The 24,843-nt window shown below is 42.8% G+C and overlaps 1 protein-coding gene across 1 annotated transcript in view; it reads right to left on the bottom strand.

Moving 5' to 3' along the window:
* The window catches only part of LOC106841685 (mitotic-spindle organizing protein 2B-like), a 95,170-nt gene that overhangs the window by 54,993 nt on the left and 15,334 nt on the right, over positions 1-24,843 (bottom strand). The window lies entirely within an intron of this gene.

The following is a 24,843-nucleotide window of genomic DNA, read 5'->3' as shown; positions in this document are numbered from 1 at the left end:
CGGGAACAACCTCGGGATGTCGTCTCACCACTTGTCCTCAACATTTCACTGGAGGCTCTGGCCATGGCAATTAGGTGAGAGCATGAAATCAAAGGAATCCAGATTGGAAAAGAAGAAGTACGATGACCTCTAGCACAGATGACACGATCTTATGGAGAGAAAATCCCAAGGAATCCACACAAAAAATATCCACACAAAATAAAAGTTCAGGAAAGGTGCAGGATATAAGGTCAATACACAAAAATAAATTGTAGGGGCTCACCCAGTGGCGTAGTGGTTAGGTTCACGCACTCCGCTTCTGCAGCCAATGGTTCGCAGGTTAGGATCCCAGTGCGGATGTAGCACTGCTCATTGAGCCACACTGTGGCAGCGTCCCACATAAAACAGAGGAAGATTGGCACAGGTGTTAGCTCAGGGCCAATCTTCCTCACACACACACAAAATCAATTGTATTTCTAAAGAGTAGCAATGAACTATAGAAATAAAGAAAACAATTCTGCCTGCAAAGGATCAAAAAGAATAAGTTCACGTATAAACAAACTTAGAATAAATTTAACAAAAGAAATGCAAAAGTTGTACACTGAAAACTAGTAAACATCATTGAAAAAATTAAACAAGATCTAAATAAGTGGAAACACATCCCACATTCATGGACTGGAAAACTTAACATTATCAAGATGGCAATACTCTCCAAATCGGTCAGCAGATTCAGTGCAATCCCTGTCACAATCCCAAGTGCCTATTTTGCAGAAATTATCAAGCTCATCCTAAAATTCATGTGGAGACTCAAGGGACCCTGAATAGCCCAAACAATTTTGACAAAGAACAAGTTGGAGGACTTATGCTTCTGATTTCTAAACTCACTACAAAGCTATAGTAATCAGGACAGTGTGTTACTGACATACGGACAGACATATAGATCAATGGAATAGAACTGAGAGTCCAAAACTATGGGCAATTAATTTTTAAAAATTTATTGCCAATTTAAATTTATGGCCAGTTGATTTTTTAAAAAACAGACTTTATTTTTAAGGGCAGTTTTAGGTTCACAACAAAATTGAGCAGAAGCTGGAGTTCCCATATACCCCAGCCCCTGCACAGGCATAGCCTCCCCCACTATCAATGTCCCCCAGAAGATTGGTACATTTGTTATAATTTAGGAGCCTACATTGACACCTCACCTAAAGCCCATAGTTTCCATTGGGGCTCACTCTTGGTGTTGTACATTCCATGGGTTTTGACAAATGTATAGTGACATGTATATACTATTAGGGTAAGCCCTAAAAATCCTCTGTGCTTCACTTACTCATCCCTCCCTCCCCACTAACCTCTTGGAACCACTGATCTTTTTCCATCTCCACAGTTTTGCCTTTCCAGAACGTCATAGTTGGAATTGAATCACACAGTATGTAGCCTTTTCAGATTGGCCTTTTTCACTTAGGAATATGCATTTAAGGTTGTCTCATGTCTACTCATGGCTTGATAGCTCATTTCTTTTTATTTTTAACCTTTTATTTATTTTTCTATACTTTTTTTTTTTTTTTTTTTGGTGAGGAAGTTTGGCCCTGAGCTAACATCTGTTGCCAATCTTCCTCTTTTTGCATGAGGAAGATTGTTGCTGAGCTAACATCTGTACCAGTCTTCCTCTATTTTGTATGTGGAATGCTACCACAGCATGGCTTGATGAGTGCCCGTTATCCAAACCCATGAACTCCAGGCCACAGAAGTGGAGTGTGCAAACTTAACCACTAAGTCACCCAGTTGGCCTTAAATCATTTCTTTTTAGTGCTGAGCAAAATTCTTGTCTGGATGGACCACAGTTTATTTATCCATTCACCTACTGAAGGACATCTTGGTTGCTTTCACGTTTTGGCAATAATGCATAAAGCTGCTGTAAACATCCATGTGTGGGTTTTTGTGTGGACATAAGTTTTCAACTCATTTGGGTAAATACCAAGGGGTGTGGTTGTTGAAACATATGGTAAAAGTATGTTTAGTTTTGTAAGAAACTGCAAAGTGTCTTCCAAAATGGCTGTGCCATATTGCATTCCCACCAGCACTGAATGAGCATTCCTGTTGGTCAGCATCCTCAGCAATATTTGGTGTTGTCAGTGTTTTGGACTTTTGCCATTCCAACAGGTGTGGAGTGGTGTCTCAGTGCTGTTTTAGTTTGCAATTCCCTAATCACGTATGATGTGAGGCATCTTTTCATAGGCTTATTTGCCAACTCAATGTCTTCTTTGGTGAGGTGTCTGTTCAGATCTTTTGCCCATTTTTAATTGAGTTCTTTGTTCTCTTACTGTTGTTTTTTAAGAGTTCTTTGAATATTTTGGATAACAATCCTTTGTCAGATACGTCTTTACAAATATTTTTTCCCAGTCTATACCTTGTCTTCCCGTTCTCTTGATGGCCAATTAATTTTTGACAAAAAGTTCCAAAACAACTCAGTGAGGGAAACAATAGTCTTCAGCACACTGTGCTTTGCAACACCTGGATATCCACACACAAATGAATGAAGTCAGACTCCTACCTCACAACACTCACAAAAATTACCTCAAAATAGATCAGAGAGCTAGATCTCATAAGCGAAAGTATACAGACATACCTTGAAGATATTGCGGGTTCAGTTCCTTGCCACTGCAATAAAATGAATGTCAAATAAAATGAGTCAGATGAATTTTTTGTGCATATAAGTTATGTTTAAACTATAGTGTACTCTATTAAGTGTGCAATAGCATTTTAACTAAAAAACCTGTACATACATTAATTAAAAAATACTTTATTGCTAAAAAATGCTAACCATCATCTAAGCCTTCAGCAAGTTGTAATCTTTTTACTGGGGGAGGGTCTTGCTTCGTTGATGGCTGCTGATTGAGCAGGGTGGTGATTGCTGAAGGCTGGGGTGGCTGTGACAATTTATTAAAACAAGACAACAATGAAATTTGCCACATTGATGGACTCATCCTTTCCCCATTTCTCTGTAGCCTGCGATGCTGTTTGATAGCATTTTACCCTCTACTGTACCACTTCTTTCAAAATTGCTGTCAGTCCTCTTAAATCCTGTCACTGCTTTATCAACTAAGTTTATATAATATTCTAAATCCTTTGGTGTCATTTCAACAGTCTTCCCAGCATCTTCACCAGGAGTACTTTCCATCTGAAAAAGTCACTTTCTGTGCTCATCCATAAGAAGCAAACCCTCATCCATTAAAGTTTAATCATGGCATTGCAGCAATTCAGCCACCTCTTCAGGTTCCACTTTTAATTCTAGTTCTCTTGCCATTTCCACCACATCTGCAGTTAATTGTCCACTGAAGTCTTGAACCCCTCAAAGTCATCCATGAGAGTCAGAATCAAATTCTTCCAAACTCCTCTTAATGTTGATGTTTTGACTCCTATTTAAGCTGTTGGAGTCTCTGGGCCGCCTGTTTCATGGTCCATATCTCAGCCCACTCCAACATCTTTAGGCCCCGCTTTACACTTATCATGCCTTTCTAGTCTCCCACTGTTCACCAGCAAACCTTTTTGGCAAAGATTTATGGAAATTTAATGCCACTAGAAACTGTAATGAGAAAGGCATTTTTATCTCCTTGACCTCAGACCACACTCCAAGTCTCCTACTTTCCTGGCTAGAAACTCATCCTGATTTAAATTCTTCTGAAGAGCATGAGTCTTTAAAAGATGTCCCCGTTAGTCTTTGAGCTACATATGCAAATGAAGTAGGACTGTTAATCAGTGCAGAACCCATGCACATTACTTGGAAAAAGAAAGAACCATGTCCATCAGTAGCCCAATACCCGCTCTCTAGAGAAGGAGAGTGAGGAATTGAATCTATAACAGACTCCCTTTTGCACAGAGTGTACTAGATTTTACTTCCTTACCCTGTAATACTCCAATCCTGCCAGTGGAAAGAGAAGGCAAGTTTGAATCAGATGGGAACCAAATCTATAGATTTGTACAAGACCTCAGAGCCATAAAGTCTTTTGTAATTCCTCAGCATCATTTGTCCCTGATCCAGCTGTCATCCTGACTTCAGTCCCTGTTGATGCAGCCTGGGTGACAGCAGATGACCCTTGCTCAGCTTTCTTTCCAATCCCTTTGCACCCTGACTCACAAGTTCTTTTTGCATTTACATTGAAAGAGAAGCAATTCACATGGACTCACCTACCTCAGGGATACTGTGAGTCCCTCTCAATATGTTCCCAAATCCTTACAGCTGACTTGGATTCGGTAGCCTTTACTCAAGGCTCCACTCCTGTTCACTATGTGGATGATCTTCTGCTGTGTAATCAAACTAAACATGGAGCTCTTACAGACCCCTCATTCTCCTGAAGGCACGAGCTGCTCGAGGCCATAAAGCCTCCAGATCGAAACTTCAGTGAGTGAAAATGACTGGTAACCCCTGGACACGAGATATCTCAAGGCATTCAAAAGCTCCCCCCAAACACCTTGACTCCATTTTGTCCATCCCTCTCCCCCTAAGAAGAAATAACTACGTAAACGTCTAGGGGCAGCTGGTTACGGCCCCAGTGGATTCCTGTTTCTGTAGCCCTTGCTAACCCTCTGGATGCTCTTCTCTAAGATATCACCCCATTTGGCACACAGAGCCTATTTCCCGGCCTTCAGAGCTATTAAACTCCTCTGAAGCCTTAAACTTAGCTTTTTCTACACTTCCTGGCTCTCGGCTTACCTACTTTCAACAAACCTTTTCATCTATACTGCCATGAAAATAGTGGAATTGATGCAGGCATTCTAGAACAGTCTTTTGCCTCTCAGATATGTCTCACAACATATTGCTCATGCCAACTACACCCTGTGGCATCAGGTACGCCCCATTGCTTATGTGTGGTGGCCACAGCTGCCACCTTGATTGACAAAGCCAGTACTCTAACATTAGGCTCTCCCCTTCATCTCTCTGTTCCCCATTCTGTGTCTGCTATTTTGCAAGTTCATAGACACAGCACCTCTCTACAGGGCCACAGACCACCATGAGCAGGCTCTTTTAACTAACCCTTCCATCATCTTACATCCTTGTAACACTGTGAATCCAGCCACCTTATTACCCCTCCCTGGTGATGGAGAGCCCCACTCCATTCCACATGATTGCCCTCCAACATAGAAATGGTTTCAGATCTATGAGAGGATTTCTCGGACATCCCTTTAGACAGTCCAGACTTACTTCTGTCTTGTGATGGCTCCTGTAAAAGGAATTTCTGGGGAAACATAATAACTGGCTATGCCACAGGTTCCCCACACGAAATGCTAGAAGCTTATTCTTTGCCCACTGTGAAATCAGCCCAAGTTGCTGAACTCATAGCACTTACTAGAGCCTGCGCACGAGAAAAGGGGAAACTGCCACTCTTTACACTGACACCAGATGTGCTTTTTGAGTCTGCCATGCTGTTGGCACAATTTGGAAATCCCGTGGATTCTTCACTTCTGCAGGAACTCCTATTGCGAATGGTGGCTTCATTGCTCCACTATTATGAGCTATTAGCCTCTTTTCTCAAATTGTCATTGTTCCTTGTTCAGCCCACACTCAGGAGACTGATGTCATATCTTTGGGAAATGACAGGCTGGCAGAACTGCTAAATACGCAACCCACCATGGACCCCCTTGTCCTTTCTCCACCAAATTTTTAAAACTGTCTTCATCCCTGACTGATGTTATTAACTATCAGGCAAATGTCCCACAATCCGAAAAAGACCATAGGATACAACATGGCACCAAACAATGATCAGATGGGTTAGACACTGGGCCAAAGGACTTCCTGTAGCTCCTTTTCCTTTGACTTTTTGGCTTGTACTTATCTCCCAGCAAATGGGACGTATGTGCAGACGGGGGATAGTTAAGGAACTAAAAGATAATTGGTTTTCCCTGTCATCCACAAAATTTCTAACACAATTATTTCCAAGTGCACTATTTGCAAATCTCACCAAGTTTTTGGGAGAAATCAGTGTGACCCAGGAAGTCCTCCCAGGTCCACACTGCCCTTTGCAGCACTGAAAATGGACCTTATAGCCTTGCCCCCAGCTTTAGGCTCTTCTCACTGTTTGGTTATCGTCTGCATGGTTAGGGGATGCATGGAATGCTATCCAACTAGACATGCAGAGGCCACAACTGTGGTAAAGAAATTAACGACTGAAGCTGTTCCTTGTTTTGGACTCCTTTATGGATTGAATCAGACCCAGGAACTCATTTTACAGCAGAGATAAATGACTTGTGTGCAGAAGCTCTGGTGTACTCACTAAAATTTCATACCCCACATCATCCTCAATCATCAGGACAAGTGGAACATAAAAATCTAGACATGAAAAGGACTTTAGGAAAGTTCTGTCAAGAAACTGGACCAAATGGCCATAAGCTCCCAGAATACTCCAAATAGGAGACATGGATTGACTCTTTTTGAAATAGTGTTTAGACGCCTGAGGGCTACTGGCATCTCTAAACCTTCCATTCTTGGATTATGTGAATACTGTGGGGAATTTAGTGAACAAATTTGATGCTATGATTAGCTATAGACAAAAATTAAACAGTATACTTGAAGCACATGGTCCATAGGTAAAAGAAGCATGGCCCTTACCTTCTGAAAAAACTTGCCATCCCTTTGGACCAGGGGATTGGGTGTACATCCAGGTCTTTAGAAGAAAAAGTGCACTGGGAAGGACCCTATGAAGTCCTACTGACCACCTACACTACCATCAAAATAAAGGAAAATCTCCCTGGATCCATGCAAGCCACACCAAAATAGACTCAGGACACAACTCTCAAGGCAGCTAGGAGACAGTACCCACAGGTCACCTTAAACTAAAGATGTCCAGGGCCAATTCTCAGGTCCCAGAAGCAGCTGGCCTCATGAAATAGACAGCTTTTCCCAAAATCATGGATCAAGAAACCTCACTTTCACTTCTTTTCCACCCTTGCTTTTAAAATTCCCCTAAATACATACACACACACACACAAACAACCCTTTTCCTATTAACGAACATACATATTCCTTTTCATCATTTATCAGAAAGCTGACTGAGACTGCTGGTCTCTATCTGTCCTCCTCCCCTCTCTAAGTTTCCACTATGGGCTCTTTTCCAATCAGTGTCTTGCTCTTACTAACCCTCCCTTTCTCAATAGGACCAGCACAGACCAAACACCCCCTTATCCCAGTTTACCAAACTCTGGCCATGCTAACTAATCAATCTGACTGTTGGTTATATTGACAGCTGGAGAGCACAAAAGAACCTAAACTAGTCTCTGTTCCTGCTGATGTAAAAACTTGTTGGACTAAGTATAGAAGATGAATGAATGACGGGGTATGGTGTCCACGACAAGGACCTCACTCTACCTCTTCTCCTGCTGAGTCACTTGGGCCCCAGAAAAGCTCTACAGAAGCTCCAAGACTGTTCATTGCCAAGATAAAGACAACAGGTGAAAATATTTCCCTTTGCATTGAAGGTAAACATGACACTGCAGCATTCCTGGGTGGCATACAAGGACAGCATTGCAATCAAACTCTGCGGTTTGATTCCACAGGTGACATCTTCAAACCTCTCAAGGAAATTGTAAGTGACTCTAACACCACTCCCTTTGGCACAAACATTTGCCAAATCACCAAATGTTCTGGATGGTTTACAAGCCACCCTTGTCCAACTTGGGGTATTGCAGGCACCCACATGGTTAAGCTGCCCCCTACCACAAACTACATATGGGTGGATCCAAACTCTGGACTCACATGGTCAGGCGACAGGACCAGGCTTTATAGCTGCCAAATCACACTGCAGGCCTCCTGTACCAGCTGTTCTGCATCTGTTCTGCTCTCAGATTGACAGGAGCACATGGAAAATGGAGAAGTTTAGGCACTAACAGTACCAGTGGCAAAGCTCATGGAATACTCCAGACCCTGGCAACTATATTTTCAGTTCTAATCTTCTCTGTAAACAACACTGGTCATTTTATTTTATATGGCAAGAAAGTGTGGAAAGGGTTCCCACCTATGTGGTCAGGACAGTGTGGACTTGGATACCTGGCCCTTTCTGTCACCAGATACTCCACCCTAAATGCCAGCCAACTTGCAAACTTGGGTTCCTTTGTTTATAAGATTGTGCCACATAAATGTGCTGAGAAATGGAAGAAAATATGCTTGTGCATCACAACTCCAAGTTCTTTTCAGCATCTGTAGTCTTATTGCCCAGCTTTGAAAATTACAAGTTGCAAAAGGCAATCTTGAATCTCTCCATGGTAGCAGATCAAGTGTTCAACACCACCATGCAAACTTTGAAAATACTCCAGTTAGAGATTAACAGCCTAGCCTCTGTGGTCCTATAAAATCAACCTGGTCTGGACACTCTGACTGCCCAGCAAGGAGGAGCTTCTGCAATCATCAGTGAAGAATGTCACTTTTATGTAAATAAACAGGGCAAATAGTATCTAACTTACATCGATCAAAAGAGAACATTCGCATTTTCCATCAGATGAATGAAGCTCACCCATTTTATTGGACTGACTTACTCCTAGGATCGGGATCTGGTTTAATGTGGTGTGAGGAGATGGGCTCCAATCCCTTCCTTTCTGGTTGTTCATCCTCATTCTAATCCATGTTCTTTTCTCCCTTTGCAGATTTCTTACCACTCGGCGACTAACTCATTTTCTCTCTCCACAGTCACCAGCTCAGCTTTCAGTGTTCCTTCCAGGGAACACTCAAAGGAGTGAACTGATGGGTTCATGGCGGGCTACCCCAAGATGTGCCACTCTGGTATGCGGATTATTTTGGACTGAAGACAATCAAGGCTTAGAAGACGCTGGAAGAACTTTTGACCTTCCTCCAAATTTCCTAAAAGAATTCAAGATAGAAGGGTCTGTCCTAGAAAAGAACTCTTTTTTTTTTTTTTTAAAGATTGGCACCTGAGCTAACATCTGTTGCTAATCTTCCTTTTTTTCTTCTTCTCCCCAAAGCCCCCCAGAACATAGTTGTATATTCTAGTTGTAGGTCCTTCTGGCTCTGCTATGTGGGATGCCACCTCAGCATGGCTTAATGAGTGGTGATGGGTCCTTGCCCAGGATCTGAAGCTGCAAAACCCTGGGCCCCTAAAGCAGAGTGCATGAACTTAACCACCTGGACATAGGGTCTGTCCCAGGAAGGAGCTCTTACCATAGACAATTCTGGGTGTGATAGGCAGGAAGTCATCTAGGAAGGGCCATTATTTCAAAAGACTTATTTCTGGTCTCATTGTCTATAGATGGAACAATGCAAACATTTGCTTACCCCATATGAACTCTTTCCGTCTTCCTATAAATCGCCATCTCCCCCTTTGAAGTCTCAGACCTCTAGCTCCCTCTCCTTAGTCCAGAAGGACATATATGCCTCATTTTGCTTGACTGTTTTGAAATTCTTCATGCTTATGTGAATTCCTCATGTAGACATATTAACCCTTGTTTAATTTCCTTGTGCTAACCTGCCTTGTGTCATCTTTAATTCTATGACCTGCCATAAGAATCAGAAGGGGAAGGAGGGGTGATTCTTCCTCTTCCCCTGCACCTTCAATTTGTAGAAAATGCAATATTTGCAAAGTGCAACAAAATGAGGTATGCCTGCACGAGGTGCTGTGACTTTGTTAAATTAACATTTGTTAAGTAGAGCCCCAGGGGTATTGGATGGTCAGTGTCTATTCAACAAAAGACCACAAAGGAATTGAAATAGAGAAGTTTGTTACTCACGGATCCTGGAGAAAGTGCACAGCACAGCCCGAGTGGCCACACCAGGAGGTTAAGGCAGAGTGCAGGCAGAGAGCAGGGCAGGACCTGGGACATAGACCTTTCTTGGAGTCCACAGGCAGAGTGCTTGGGGTCCCCAGGCTAAGGCTGGACTTGTCAATTCAAACCAAAAAGAGGTTTGGTAAGCTTCCTGGAGGTCTTATCTAAGGGGCACACAGGGGGAAGGCCCTGGAAGGCGGGGAGAGTGCTTCTCACAAGCGCAGTTGTGGGAGTCATATCAGGAACTGACGTGTATTCTGACTGTCAGTGGTTATCTAGGGCGTGCACTCTCAGGAGGGGCTGGTGTCACTTCAAGGCCCCTGCAGGCCACTAGGCCACACAAAATGGATGCTGAGGCAGCAATGCTATGGAGTAGTTTAGCTAAACTCCCAACAGACTCTTAGAAGAAAACGTAGGAGCCAATCTTCATGACCGAGGACTAGGCAATGGTTTCTTTCTTTTTTCTTTCACTTATTTTTTATTTTTATTGAGGTAACATTGGTTTATAACATTATATAGGTTTCAGGTGTACAACATTAGACTTCAACATCTGTCTGTACTACAGTGTGCTCACCACCAAAAGTGTACTTCCCATCCATCACCATATAATTGACCTCCTTTACCCATTTCACCCTCCCACAGTGGTTTCTTTAAATATGACACCAAAAGCTCAAGCAACCTGAGAAATAAAAATGGCAACAATAGAATATATTGGAGTATATGAGGAAGCTATTGGAGTATATGAGGAAGCTATTGGAGTATATGAGGAAGCTATTGGAGTATATGAGGAAGCTATTGGAGTACATGAGGAAGCTATTGGAGTACATGAGGAAGCTATTGGAGTATATGAGGAAGCTATTGGAGTATATGAGGAAGCTATTGGAGTATATGAGGAAGCTATTGGAGTATATGAGGAAGCTATTGGAGTATATGAGGAAGCCATTGGAGTGTATGAGGAAGCTATTGGAGTATATGAGGAAGCTATTGGAGTGTATGAGGAAGCTATTGGAGTACATGAGGAAGCCATTGGAGTATATGAGGAAGCCATTGGAGTATATGAGGAAGCTATTGGAGTACATGAGGAAGCTATTGGAGTGTATGAGGAAGCTATTGGAGTACATGAGGAAGCTATTGGAGTGTATGAGGAAGCTACTGGAGTATATGAGGAAGCCATTGGAGTATATGAGGAAGCTATTGGAGTACATGAGGAAGCCATTGGAGTATATGAGGAAGCTATTGGAGTACATGAGGAAGCCATTTGGTGTAAACCTAGTTCGGCCTGACTTCGTTTTTCCAAAAGGGGCTGACATGGTCATTGAGCATGCACTGTATATCTGCTCTAAGCATTTGCTGTCTCCCAAAGACAAGAACAAATGCCCTTAAGATAAAGGGGCAACTTCCCCCACATTGGCATTTCCTTAAGGATAAGCATCTCTCCCTAGGCTAGGAATTGATTGCTGTGCTCACCTGTGACTAACCAGCTCGAGACAACAGACCTGCTACCCTGCTGTGTCCACTGAGACAGCAGACCTACTACCTGCTGTGTCTATCAATCGTTGTGCCAACAGAGCAGTCTCATGACTACTGTAAAAGGGACACTTCAATCACACGTGAAACATGCTTTCTGAGGGTATCTAACCACTCTGTACACCCCACTTCTTTGGTGCCCTTCCTTCCCTGAGGAAACAAGGCCCTGGGCTATATGGTCCTTACATTTGGCTCAGAATAAACTCACCCCAATTTTCATTTATAGATTGGTTATGGATCATTTGCATCAACATTTCTTGGCGTAGTTGTGGCAGGATTTCAGGGAAAGCCACCGGAAACCACCTGGAATCTACACTGAACTGGCATTTGGTACCAATAGGGGCCCATTGAGACTCCCTCCCCTCACCATCACTGCATTCTTCAGGTGACCCTGGTGAGTTATCTTGAAACCCAGACCTCCTTATTTTAAGTTGATGGTCTAAGAGTTCATATTAACGGTTTCAAACCTTAAGACTAGGTGTCTTAAGGGGGTACTGGTACACACCCTAGGTAAGAGGAATCTAGGGGGAATTCCTAGGAAACAGAAACCTAGGGGGCATTTCCTAGGCCAGGGAGCCCAGGGGGAACTTTGGAGTGAATGAGACAGGCTGACCTTTTAAATTTGGCTTTAAATTGGAAAGACTTGTGTTTATAAAGTCTGAACAAACTGCTTGATGGAGAAATGAGAGACTGCATGTGTTCAGCTCTGAAGAAAAGGGACACTCTCCTCCCAGCCACAAAGGTGTTCTCAGGCAACTGAGGACTTCAGTGGGAATGTCAGAGGATCAATCCTGGTGACGTGTAGTGGTCCCATAGGGAACTCCACTCTCATTCATGTTAATTAATTATGGCTCATCCAGGGAAGCTGGTCACCCACACTCTGAGCCCCCACTGCAGTTTTAGACTGCCAGAGGGAGAAACTGAGGCATCAGAGAGCATTTATGACCTTTCTCTAGGGAGTAATGCTCATAAGCAGAACATTTTCTGACCCATTATACTGTCTTTAGAAGTTGTTTGAACTTGATAGCAAAACAAAATTGAAATAAAAGTGGGAAATAGAGCTTCTAAAAAAGCCTGATCAGTTCCCGAATGGACAGCCTCTCCTCTGAACGCCAGTTGGCTTCATACTGTGACTGCAATTGCTTCACAAAGGAGGATATTCCCAAGCTAGATTCCTAAGCCAAAAAGAAAGAAAGAAAGAGAAAAAAAACTAGGAAAACATGTTTTTGCTGCCGTGGTCTGCTATGAGCCACATTAGCCCAGAAATCTAAGGTATCTGTCTGTTGTTTGTGTCTGTGTATATATATTTATGTTATAAATGTGTGGCATTTTACATCCTGCTGGTACGATTTCTATAGAGCTCTATTCAATTGACTCAAAGTAAGCACTTACAAAATTTCTTGTTTTAATGCAACTAACCCAAATGTCTTTCAAGTTAACCTGATATGAAATAGTCTTTGGTAAATGAAAGCTTGTTTAAGTTTGTTGGTTTGATTAAATCAGGCATGTTCTCAAAGCTGACATGGATATGACACAGACATGCAGCCTTTATTCTATGTTTACTGGTCAAATAAGCTGATGTTATCCCTCACAAAACTGGTTAACAAAAATAATAACTTACAAGGATGGTTAATTTTGTCTAATGTCTCATCAAGTCTTTATAGGCAATCTAAAGAATTATTGGGAACAAGAAATTAATAGATTTTAAAAAGATGAGTGTTGGGTGAACTTTTAACAACAATTATGTGTTATGGTGCATGTACTTAAAATAGCTTCCAAAATGTCTTTGGTATCTTGAAACTTTGAAGTTTTGCTAGGTTAATTTAAATGATAAGTATCCATTAAATATCTTGATCATCTTTAAAAAAGATAGAGTATTGGACATTAATTATTAAATGTAGGTTTACCTACTTTTGGCTTATTACAGAAAAACTAAAAGGTGTCTAAGTGTATTAGTAAACATGGCTTATATTTTATTAAAAGATTGTATTATGGAGTAACATGTTTTTAGAAATTATGAAAAGTGTTTATAAATTTGCCAAGCCACAAAATGCTAAAGAAAGTTTATAATTGCTTACTTCTTAATTTTCACTAAAAATTAAGGTTTCTAAAAGTTAATAATTCTAATATGTGATTAAAGCTACTAGAAATTAATAAGGAAAATATATTTGTATTCAGAGTAAGATGTAAGTTTTCAGTAAAGAAGGTAAAAAAATGGAAATATTTTTGTTTGTTGGGTTAAGAAAGATAAATTTGTCCTAAATTACTAGGAGGAAAAAAAGAAGAGCATGGGACAAATTCTAAATGGAAAAGAAAGTGACAAAAGGTTAGTGAAAGTAAAACCCTGAGGAGTTCTATACATGATCAAGTTGGCTAAGATTAAAAGAAATTTAATTAAGTAAGGTTTGACATGAAAAAGTAAACTGGTACAAAAATTAGAATTTGGCTTTCTTTCTTAAAAGGATAACTTTCTTAAACCTTTAATCTGCTTTTGAGGTTATAAAAGATTTGGTTTACCTGAGAAAGTTGACCTAAAGGACAGAAGATCTGTGTTTTGTTAAGATAATTTCCTATGTTCAAGAAGACTGACGTCTCTCTATTAAGGTTTTTGACTGTTTCTGTTGTCACTTTGGTTAAATATTATTATGAAGCATTGTTTCAGTGACCCTAGTTTCACGATGACAAGATCAGCAATCCCTTGATCTCGTTTAAGTAAGTGTTTTAAATCTTTTGATATTTTTGACAAGCTCCCAATAATTCATATCCTAAATGAAGTCTTTTTTTTTCTAAATATTTTATTTTTCCTTTTTCTCCCCAAAGCCCCCAGTACATAGTTGTGTATTTTTAGTTGTGGGTCCTTCCAGTTGTGGCATGTGGGATGCCACTGCAGCATGGCTTGATGAGTGGTGCCATGTCAGCGCCCAGGATTCAAACCGGCGAAACCCTGGGCCGCCGAAGCAGAGCGCATGAACTTAACCACTCAGCCACAGGGCTGGCTCCCTAAATGAAGTCTTTATTTGACATTCTTTGAGAATTTTCAGAGGGCACCTGTGACTTCTCAAAGAAATTTGTTCTGTCTTCCTATAAAGGGGGGATACTAATTGGGCTTGTTTGGTGCTAAACTGCATGGGAAGCATTGCCAAGTAAATGATGATAAACCTTCTTAAGTTATATTGTGTAGGTAAATATTTTTCACTATTTTAACCCTGCTACCCTGCTTCCAACATCACAAGGGGAGAAGACCACAACCACATTCTATTATTTAATGTGGTTTACAGATGAGTCTTACTTAAATGATAAGCAAGAATATTATCAAGCTGCATATGCTGTCCAACTTCAAGAATTCCTGCTACTTTCTATTAACTTTGCTAACCCAATAAAAGATTTCCTTCTATAGGCTCAAGAAATTGCCACAGAAGAAAAAAATATAAAGCTGACAACAAAAAGGGAAAAAACAATACTTTTAGAAACTTTCTCTCACGGTGGTTCATAAAGCCTATACTCTAGAGAAACTATTTCACGAGTCAGAAGGCCACTTTCCCCTCCTAAGGGAGCCTTAGGGGTTTGGCAATTGGACTTTGTCCAAAGGCCACCATCTCAAGGATAAATATGTCTTGTAATGATCTGTATGTTCTCACATTGTGTTAAGGACTTTCCTTACAGAAGAGCGACAGCTTTAGGTAAATTATGATTAAAAGGGATAGTTCTTGTTTGAGAAATTCCTACCAAGTTTACACAGTGACCAGGGAACTCATTTCACTGGGCAAATAATTAAATCCATTTGTAATATTTGGCCACTAATGTAGCATTTCCACTGTGCTTACCATCCCTGATCCTCAGGATTGATGGAAAGAACTAATGGCACAATCAAAACTTAACTGGCAAAACTTTCAAAAACACTTACTCTCTCATGGCCAAAAGCTCTTCTGCTAGTGCTCCTTAATCTTAGATCTACACTTTTTGTAAACATTGGCTGTCTCCTTTTGAAATAAATAATAGGACAGCCTATGTAACTGAATGAGGAAACATATGAACCAACTTTGCTTAAGGGATATATTACATTGTTATCAGGGTCTTATTCAGGTGCTTAAAAGAAATGAAAGATTGATAGCTGACTTTTTCACTGAGAACTCCCAGACCTTAAGGATCATGGACTACAACCTGGAAAATTTACTTATCAGAAGAGACATCAAATAAAAGACTCTTTGCAGCCTGTTGGAAAGGACCACACCAGGATGAGAAGACGACGGCATCTGTTGTTGACAGCTGTCCCAAGACTCCAGGCCAGGCCCATATTCTCAACCTTATAGCCCCTCATTTAAACCTTTGTTATGCTTAAACTGTATGCCTATTTTATGATTGTTCCATTTAAGGTTTTGGAATATTATCATACTTTTAAAAAGTGATTAATTTGGAACAGACAGTCTTGAAGGCCAGGAATTTATTGGGCATCTCCTAATGGAACTCAATGGTTATGTGGAAAAAATCTCTGGCCTTGGCCACTGCCTGGATGGCTAAAACGCTGCACCCTGAGTTAACACATATTGCCAATCTCCCTCTCTTTAAGGCCGGATAGGCTCATTCAGTGCTCCACTGCTATGGCCACCAAGTGATTATATTTGTTCCTTCTTTGGGGCTAAAAGATGTCATTATACATATAAAAGCCCTGACTAAATTTACTCAACAAGCTGTCAAGGATAGGCAAGCAGGAATAGCCTTATTAAATACTAAAATGTCTTGAATGAGAAAGTCTGTCCTTCAAAATAGAATGGCTTTAGATATTTTAACTGCATTCCAAGGTGGTACATATACAGTCACTCAAACTGAATGCTGTGCTTTTATACGTGATGAGTCTTCCAATGTGTCATCTCTGCTAAAGCGCGTGAAGAAACAGGTGAAGCCATTAAGCGATTCTACACCCAGTCTTCATTTGTTTGGTTGGCTCCCTTCCAGTATTGGTTCTCCCTTTTGGTCCAAACTGCAATTTCTATTTCTATTACTTCTTGGAATTATTGTACTAGTCATAATATTCAAACTATTGTTTACTCAGTGTTGTAAAACTGGCATACAAACTAGAGTAATGATTGCTCGATGGCATGAGGTAGTCGATTGATCTTATAACCCTGGACAAATTTCCTTTTCTGATAAGGACTATGCCTAAGAACTCATTTCAGACTAATTTTTTAAAATATATGTTGAATTATCATTATTTTTACCACACTTGTTCTATGATCATATATAGTGTATATGTGCAGAGTGATAGAAAAGCACATATACAATGTTTGTGCAACAATCTAAAATTAATGGAAATTTACATAACCTATGAAATGCTTCCTCTGTTAATATATACCTCTATGCTTGTCCAATATATCTGACTATTTCCCCACAATGTGGACAACAGGGAAAATAAATGAGATAAAAGCCTAGCGCTGAGGAACATGATGGATCCAGGGCAGGCAGCAACCACCCTGGTGCCAAGGGACAATATTTTGATCATTAATGTTTTCTATTGAAAGATTATAGATCAAAAGGGAAAAATGGCAACAATAGGATATATTGGAGAATATGAGGAAGCCATTTGATGTAAACCTAATTCGGATTGACTTTATGTTTCCAAAAGGGCCTGACATGACCATTGAGTCTGGACTGCATATCTGCTTTAAGCATTTGCTATGCCCCAAAGACAAGAACAAATGGCCTTAAGATAAAGGTGCAACTTCCCCCACATTGGCATTTCCTTTAGAATAAGCATCTCTCCCTAGGCTAGGAATTGATCGCTGTGCTCACTCGGTGACTACCCAGCTCACCTGTGACCACCCCGCCAGAGACAACAGACCTACTACCCTGCTGGGTCCATCGAGAGAGCAGACCTACTACCTACCGTGTGAATACCTATGCTGTGCCAGCTAGGCAATCTCGTGACTGTGGTTAAAGGGACATTCCTATCATATGTAATGTATGTTCTTTGTTCCAAGATCGTATGTAACCACTCTGTACACCCCAATTCCTTGGTGCCCTTCCTTTCTTGGGGAAGGAAGGCCCCAGGCTAGGCCTCAGATCTGGCTCATAAAAAACTCACCTCAATTTTCATTTATAGCTTGGTTATGGATTACTTTCGTAGACAACATCATTAGTCATTAGGGAAATACAAATCAAACCACAGTGTGATGCATCCCCTAGGATGGCTACAGTCAAAAAGTAAGATAAGAATAAGTGTTGAACTTTGTCTAGTTTTTGTCATGAACAGATGTTGAATTCTGTCGGGTGCTTTTTCTCTATCTATTGAGATGATCATATTTTTATTCTTCATTTTGTTAATACGGTGTGTCACGTTGATTGATTTGTGGATCTTGAACTATCCTTGCTTCCCTAGAATGGATCACACTTGACTGTGGTATACAATCCTTTTTTTAAAAAAAGAAAAAAGAAGAACAAGTGTTGAAGATGACGTGGAGTGACTGGAACCCTCATGCACTACTGGTAGGAATGTAAGATAGTGCAGCTGTTTTGGAAAACCATGGGGCAGTTCCTTAAAATGCCAAAAATGTAGTTACTGTATGATCCAGCCACTCCACCCCAGGTATGTACCCAACACATGAAAACATGTGTTCACAAAAAGATGTGTACATGAATTTTCACAGCAGCATTACTCATAGTAGCCCCAGAGTAGAAGCCATCCAAATGTCCATCATCTCTGGTGGAGAAATAAAGTGTGAACTAGCCATACAATGGAATATTATTTGTCCATAAGAATGAATAAAGTCGTGATACAACATGGATGAATCTTGAGAACACTGTGCTAAGTGAAAGAAGCTAGTTACAAAAGACAACATACTGTATAACTTCATTAATATGAAATGTCCAGAATAGGCAAATCCATAGAGACAGAGAGTAGATTAGTGGTGGCCAGGGGATGGGGGAGAGGGGAATGGGAAGTGACTGCTAATGGCTACAGAGTTTCCTTTTGGGGTGATCACAATGTTCTGAAATTAGACAGTGGTGATGGTTGCACAATTCTGTGGATGTAGTACAACCCACTGAAGCGTACACTTTCAGTTGGTGAATATTATGGTGTGTAAATAAACTTGTTGTGAAAATAAAAGATAAAGCACCAAACTGTTTCCAAGAAAGAACTCCAGGGGCAGGAAGGGCTGAGCGCCAGAGAGAGATGAAGCCTGGTCAACAGAGGAACAGAGGAAGATTTGGGAGACCAGTGTTTCCTCCAAGCCAGCCCCTTGTGTATTTCCTGATTGAGGTTGTGAATGTCAAGGAGGACAGAGTCACTTATGTCTGAGGGCTCGAAAATGGAGCTGGGAAGCCATGAAGGGCATGGCTCTTATGCACGTCCTCGTGGGCAGAACATGAACCTTTGAACTGAGTAACGCTGCAAGACACCTGCAATTCCTCACAGTCATGGACGTGTGCCTCCCTCTGGCTAGTCTCAGCAATGGATTCTTCTTAGCCAAGATCAGTTTTCTGCCTCCAATCCCAGTTAACACGCTTTGTAATGCAAACCTCCCTTCTGTGCTTTTCAAAGCCCCTGACTTTTACTCCCTAGCAGGACACTATTTGGGTTTCTACCTGAATCTCTGCTCCCTGGATTACAACTCGGCCATCCCCAACTAAACGCCTCTCTGCCTCTCATTTTGGCTATTTTTAGGTTAACGAAGTGAGGGCATCACTTCCCCCAACTACTGTTAATCACTGAGTCTACACTCCACATGTGACCTAGATGTGCCTATGTCCTCCTGCCTCCTGAAGTTCCCCTTCTGTTAGTGTCCAAATGAGATTGCTCAATTTTCACAGGGGAGGAGGGGTGCAGAAAAAGTCTGACATTTCTCCCAGGTCAGTCCTCATTGCTATCTTTTCCTCCACCTTTGTCTGTCTCCTGCAGCTTCCATCCTCTCTGTCCCCTCCCCTAGTCTGCTATTCTCCCCAGGGCCAGATTTAGCCCAAGCTCCACCACCAAGGCCCACTGCATGCTGCCCCATATTACCTCTCCACAATTATCCTCATTACACCTCACCATGAACTGGTTTCCCAGCCCTTCCTTCTTTTTGTCTCCAGCCCTGGAAATGGCAGTCACATCTGTCCCCACATGCTCCAGCCATTACCACAGGTGCATCCTCCCCCAATTCCTGCAGCCTCTCTGCCTGAGGCTGACCCTGGCTCCACTCTGTTGGGCATCCCTGGGAAGAGTAACTGTTTCTCCAAACACCGCTCCTTGGAAGCCCCCGGCAGCTCTCCGATCCTTCTACCATCCAGACCACACTCCTGAAACCTGCCAGAGCAAGGGAGGAGCAGGCAGCTGAAGAGTTGTGCCCACTGACTCCATGGGGTGGGGCGGGGGTTGTTGCTCAAACCCAGACCATCTGAACTGCCACTGAGAACACTATCCCATGTGCCCATTGGCCCAGCCGCGGTAGGCAGGGCAAGAAATCTACGTTTTGCATCTGTGTTTCTCTAATTTTTACTTTATCTTTATTAGTATTTTAATATATAATTTATACTCGTAAATTACTATATATAATTTATATTTATGTGTTTATATTCTCTACATTTAACTCCTTTTTGGTGCTGCCTTCTCTACAAAAATTCCAGCTCATTCAGGTTGTGCTTAGAAGAGCCAGGAGAAGGGGCTCTTTCTTTCTGCAGGGTGAACACACTCTCCCATGGACCAGCAGCAGGAATGGGGGAGATTGGAGCGGTAAAAAGGGGCACCAGTCACCCTTCGAGGAACCCTGGAAGTTCTGGGTCCTCTCACCAAGGTGTGGGGGTGGGTAATTCTCTGGCCTCCTGCCATGACCGCTTGTGGGGTCTCCCGCCCCCATACTCCCCATGCTGCCATGTGCTCCCCCTAGGCGCCTGTCAACCCGCATCTGCTGCTGTCCGGCTCCCGCCCACCCAGGAGAGCCAAGCTCCTTGGTCCGGCCATGGTCGCGCAAGCCCAGCCCAGAGCCGCCTGCGTCGCCCTCTCGACCGCAGACCACGCCCGGGTGAATCCCACAACTCGCCAGAGCCCGGCCCGCCCGCTCCACCCTTCCCTCCTTGTTGCCTGGAAACCTCGCGATCCTTTCTTCAAGACCCGCTCACAGGTCCTAAGGCTTCTGGAAGGTGGAGGTACCCCTGTCTCCTTCCTCGAGTCTCCCCGCCACTTCCTCCCAGGGGCCCATAACGTGGTCGGTCGCACGTGCTCTTGTAGGAGTCGGTGACCCGTCTGCCCCTGACAGCCCCCGACCTCCCCCCCCTCCGCACCCCACCTCCCCCACCGCGTAAAGCTTCCTCCCAGCCCAGGACACTGACCTCAGGCCAGTGAGAGGGCGCGGACCGCCCCCTCACGGGTGTTTGCAGAGCTGACGTCCGCCAAGGCCTTTCCCAGGCCCAGGCCCTGTCCTCGCCACGCCCGTGCCGCTCACGATGAGACTGCCTGTCAAGGACGGACAGTGGGGCTCCGGTGCGAGAGCTCCGGCAGCGCGGCCTCCACCCGTCAGGGGCTCCCTACTGCCCCGCGGCCGCCCCTCCGCAGTCGCTCAGCCGCCGCCAGCCTCGCAGCTTCCCGCTGACGCGGCGCCAGATGTGCAGCTGCTGCGCTGCTGCAGCCGCCGCCGAGGGGCGCTTCCCGCCCAAAGTGAAGACCAATCAAAAGAGCGATTTCGCCGCTCAAGAAAATGGCCAATTGCGATTTGGCTCCTGGCCGGGGCCCGCCCCCCCAAATGGGTCAGAGCCAATGGCAATCAAGCGGGCGGCGAGCCAATCAGGACCTCGCAGGACCTCGCAGTCAGGCGCGTGGAGTTGGACCAGGATGAGCAGCCCGGGCGGGTAGCCGGCGGGGATCTGGGAGGAGGCGGGGCTTGGAGGCCAGGCCTGAGGTGAAGTCGGGGGCGGGGGTGTGTGGTACTGAAGGACCTTGTACCTGCTCGCGCAGTGCCAGGACCAGGCACCACCCAGGGTCGTGTCCCCAGCTTGTGGGTCAGGGGTGGGCACCAGGCACACTGCACATGTGTGGTCGCCTTCTGCTCTCGCTCTTCCAGACTCTTCCTTCCCAATTCAGCACCAAGTGTTGCACTTGAGCTCTCTCCTGTGTGTCTCTGCTACACTGCAAGCTCACGAGGGCACTTAAGAAAATGGGCAGTATTTACAGGGTCTTGAAATAAGAATGATCGAAAATGGTATATGGGGAAAATCTTGCTTCCTCCGTTAGATAGGTTTTTTTCTGGTTGTTTATACTGATAATTTTTTTTTAAGCAAAACCAAGCAAACAAATAGATTTGCTGATATCCCCTTTTTCTTGCACCAAAGGTAGCACCCAGTGGACACTCTTTCACCTGTTTTTGATTGTACAAAACATCCAGCTCCCTCCGTGTCAGCCTACAAAGATCTGCGTTGTCGATTGCGGCTGCACAGTGCTCCAGAGTGTGGCTGCAGGTTATTCAGCCTGTTGTGTATCGCTGCAGACTGGAATGCTGTCCTGCTTTTACATATAAGGCTGCTTTTACATGTAAGTGAGTATCTGTGCATGTGCTAGTTCTTACTGGTGTAGATACATACGGGATGCCAGAAGTGGATGGCTGTGAGTTTGTAGGTGTTGTTGGATTCCCTTCCATGAGCAATCTATGGGAATTCCTGTTTTCCCACAGCAGGGTAGGCTTCTGCCTTTAATTTGTTCATTTTTACATCCTCAGCTCATAGGTATCTACTGGCTAATTGTTGAATTAACGCGGTGATAGTTTACACGTAAATGAAACCCAGCCAACGCCCTCTCATACTGCGCCTCTAAAACAAGCGGAGCCCAAGAGACAGGCTTATGTGGAGAGAGGGCACAAGGACCCTGGGACAGGGCTTTACAAGGTCCAGTTCAAGTTTCACTTGTTCCCAGTTAAGTGAGGCCGATGACTAGTCATCTCAGCCTCAGTTTTCCCTCCTGCCCACTGTGGTAGCTTCAAAAATTTATAAAATATTCTAAGTACATAATAACTCACACTAACTGCTGCATTTTCCTTTTATAAAAGTGGTTTTGAGGCTTCTGTTATTGGTCATTGCACAGCGTGAAATCAAGGTGCTCAAAACAATGTTATTTAGAGGTGAAGTATTCCAAATGTAAAGGAAATGTGTCTTCTATTACCTGACACGTTAAAGGAAGCTTCCACATTAGAAGAAATTTGTGCATTTCGTCATTTTTAGGAGCTGTTATTTTTAGCAAAGGCTTTGTCTTCAAAGAGAAAAATACCATGATTAATACTTTCAGAAGAGCTGTTCAGCCATTGTCTGTTGGTATAATAGTGTCTTCTCAAGTTGAATTGCCTAATTATGATGTTTTTTAGGAAGGTTGTCACTGAGCTAACATCTGTGCCAATCTTCCTCTATTTTGTATGTGGGACACTGCCACAGCATGGCTTGATGAGCAGTGTGTAGGTCTGCACCCAGTACCCGAACCTGCGAATCCTGAGCCACTGAAGCAGAGCGCATGAACTTAACCACCATGCCACTGTACCGGCCCCCTAAATATGATTTTAAAGGCCAAGGTACTTAGTTGAATCAACTAAATTAAGAAACTTCAGGTGAGGGGGAGGTGGTGATGAATTGGTGTGAATTTAACCTAAAAGAACTTATACTGGTTTTCTCTGAGACCATATTGTTCGTTCCAGGTACTTTCCCTTTGTGTTAGAAGGGTTTGTGTGTCAAGATGAATTTAATGGAAACCCCAGGTACAGAAATGTTGATTGAAATCCTACTTTATGCATCCCAGAGCCTCATCCCAAAGTTGACAACCTTCTGGAGAATTTTCCCTGCCTCAAAGGATAATTTAGCTTCTGGCTCAGTGTTGCAGTTTGGTTGGAACCAGAAGTAGCCTATCATCTGTGACTTAGCCCCTTGTCTTTCAGTTACTAAGGACAAGCCCAGAAGCAGAATTTCTAGGCTTCCAGACCATCACTCTTATGAGCTAGGAGATTACAGTGCTGGGTTGGGAAATCAGAAAGAACTTGAAGTAGTTTGAGATTTCTGAACTGTAATGTGATCCATAGTTATATGATAGGGAAATAATACTCATGCTTAAAATGATCTGGATCCTGATGTGGCCGTTTTAAGTGCCTATCTCATTTTGATTCTGGTTCTCTCTCCTTGAGGGGGCTCCAGTAGTGGGTATAAGGAATCTGTCCATTTCCCTTATGTTGTTGAATTTATTGGCACAGGTTGCTCAGGATATTCCTGTACCCTTTCAATACCTTAGTATCAATAGTGACATCCTCTTTTTCGTTCCTGATATTGGTAATGTGTGTCTTTTCTTTCCCTGAATCAATTTTGCTAGAGGTTTATCAGTGTGATTTTCAGCTCAAAAAGCCAAGTTTTGGTTTCATCTAGTTTTCTCTCTTGTTTTCTGTTTTCTGATTAGTTTATTTCTGCTCTTTATTATTTCCTTTTTTCCTGCATAATTAGGATATTTTCTCTTTTTCTGGTTTCTTAAGTTGAAAGCTTAGGTCACTGATTTTGAAAGGCTTTCTGTGTCTGTGTGCATGAGGGATACTGGTCTGTGTTTCTTTATCCTGTCCTTGGTTTTGGTACCAGGGTGATGCTGGCCTCATAGAGTGAGTTGGAAAGCGTTCCTTCTTCCTCTCTTTTCTGGAAGAGTTTTATAGGTGTTGATTTTGGACCTTTCTAGCTTTTTCTGATATGAGTGTTTTTTTTTAAAGATCGGCACTTGAGCTAACATCTGTGCCAATCTTTTTTTTCTCTTCTTCTTCTTCTCCCCAAAGCCCCCCAGTACGTAGTTGTATATTCTAATTGTAGGTTCTTCTGGTTGTGCTATGTGGGACACCGCCTCAGCATGGCTTAGATGAATAGTGCCATGTCCGTGTCCAGGATCCAAACCAGCAAAACCCTGAGCTGCAGAAACAGAGGGTGTGAACTTAACCACTTGGCCATGGGACCAGCCCCTGATATGAATGTTTTATTTATAAGTTTCCCTCTACACACTGTTTTAGCTGAGTCCCACAAATTTTGCTATGTCATGTGTTCCTTTTCATTCCAGTCAAAATACTTTCTAATCTCCCTTGTTATTAGTTTCCAAATATTTAGGGATTTTTCAGATATCTTTGTGTTACTGATTTCTAACTTAATTCCAACATTCAGAAAACATTTGTTTTATTGTTTGAATTTTTTTTACTAAGATCTTTATTAACAGGTGCTTGCAGTTTTTTGAAAATATCCAGTTGTAAGCTTTTATCACAAATTAAAAGTGAGGTTCTTAAAAACCTAACTCGACCAGATATTGTAAGTGCATATAAGTGAGACCATCTTGTTATGCTAAATGGCCCTCCACCCCTTCTGTGTGACTGCTCGCTGCTCTGCACGCACTCTAAAATAATTCACAAGCTCTCCTGATGTATGGCTTCTCTTTATGGGTGTATTCCCCTAAGTCTTGGTACATTAAAACTTCATTCTATGAGTTTCTCTCTAGGAATGGGCTGACCACAGGCAGGAAACACACCTGCAAGATATTAATCATCACTGACAGGAGAAAAGGACAATGAAAGACCCTGGAGCCCATCATACCTGGAGACCAACATCCCTGGA

This window comes from Equus asinus, chromosome 8, assembly GCF_041296235.1.
Source record: "Equus asinus isolate D_3611 breed Donkey chromosome 8, EquAss-T2T_v2, whole genome shotgun sequence".
NCBI lineage: Eukaryota > Metazoa > Chordata > Mammalia > Perissodactyla > Equidae > Equus > Equus asinus.
Note: the sequence above shows the minus strand (reverse complement) of the source record. Positions and strands in the feature narration are given on the sequence as shown.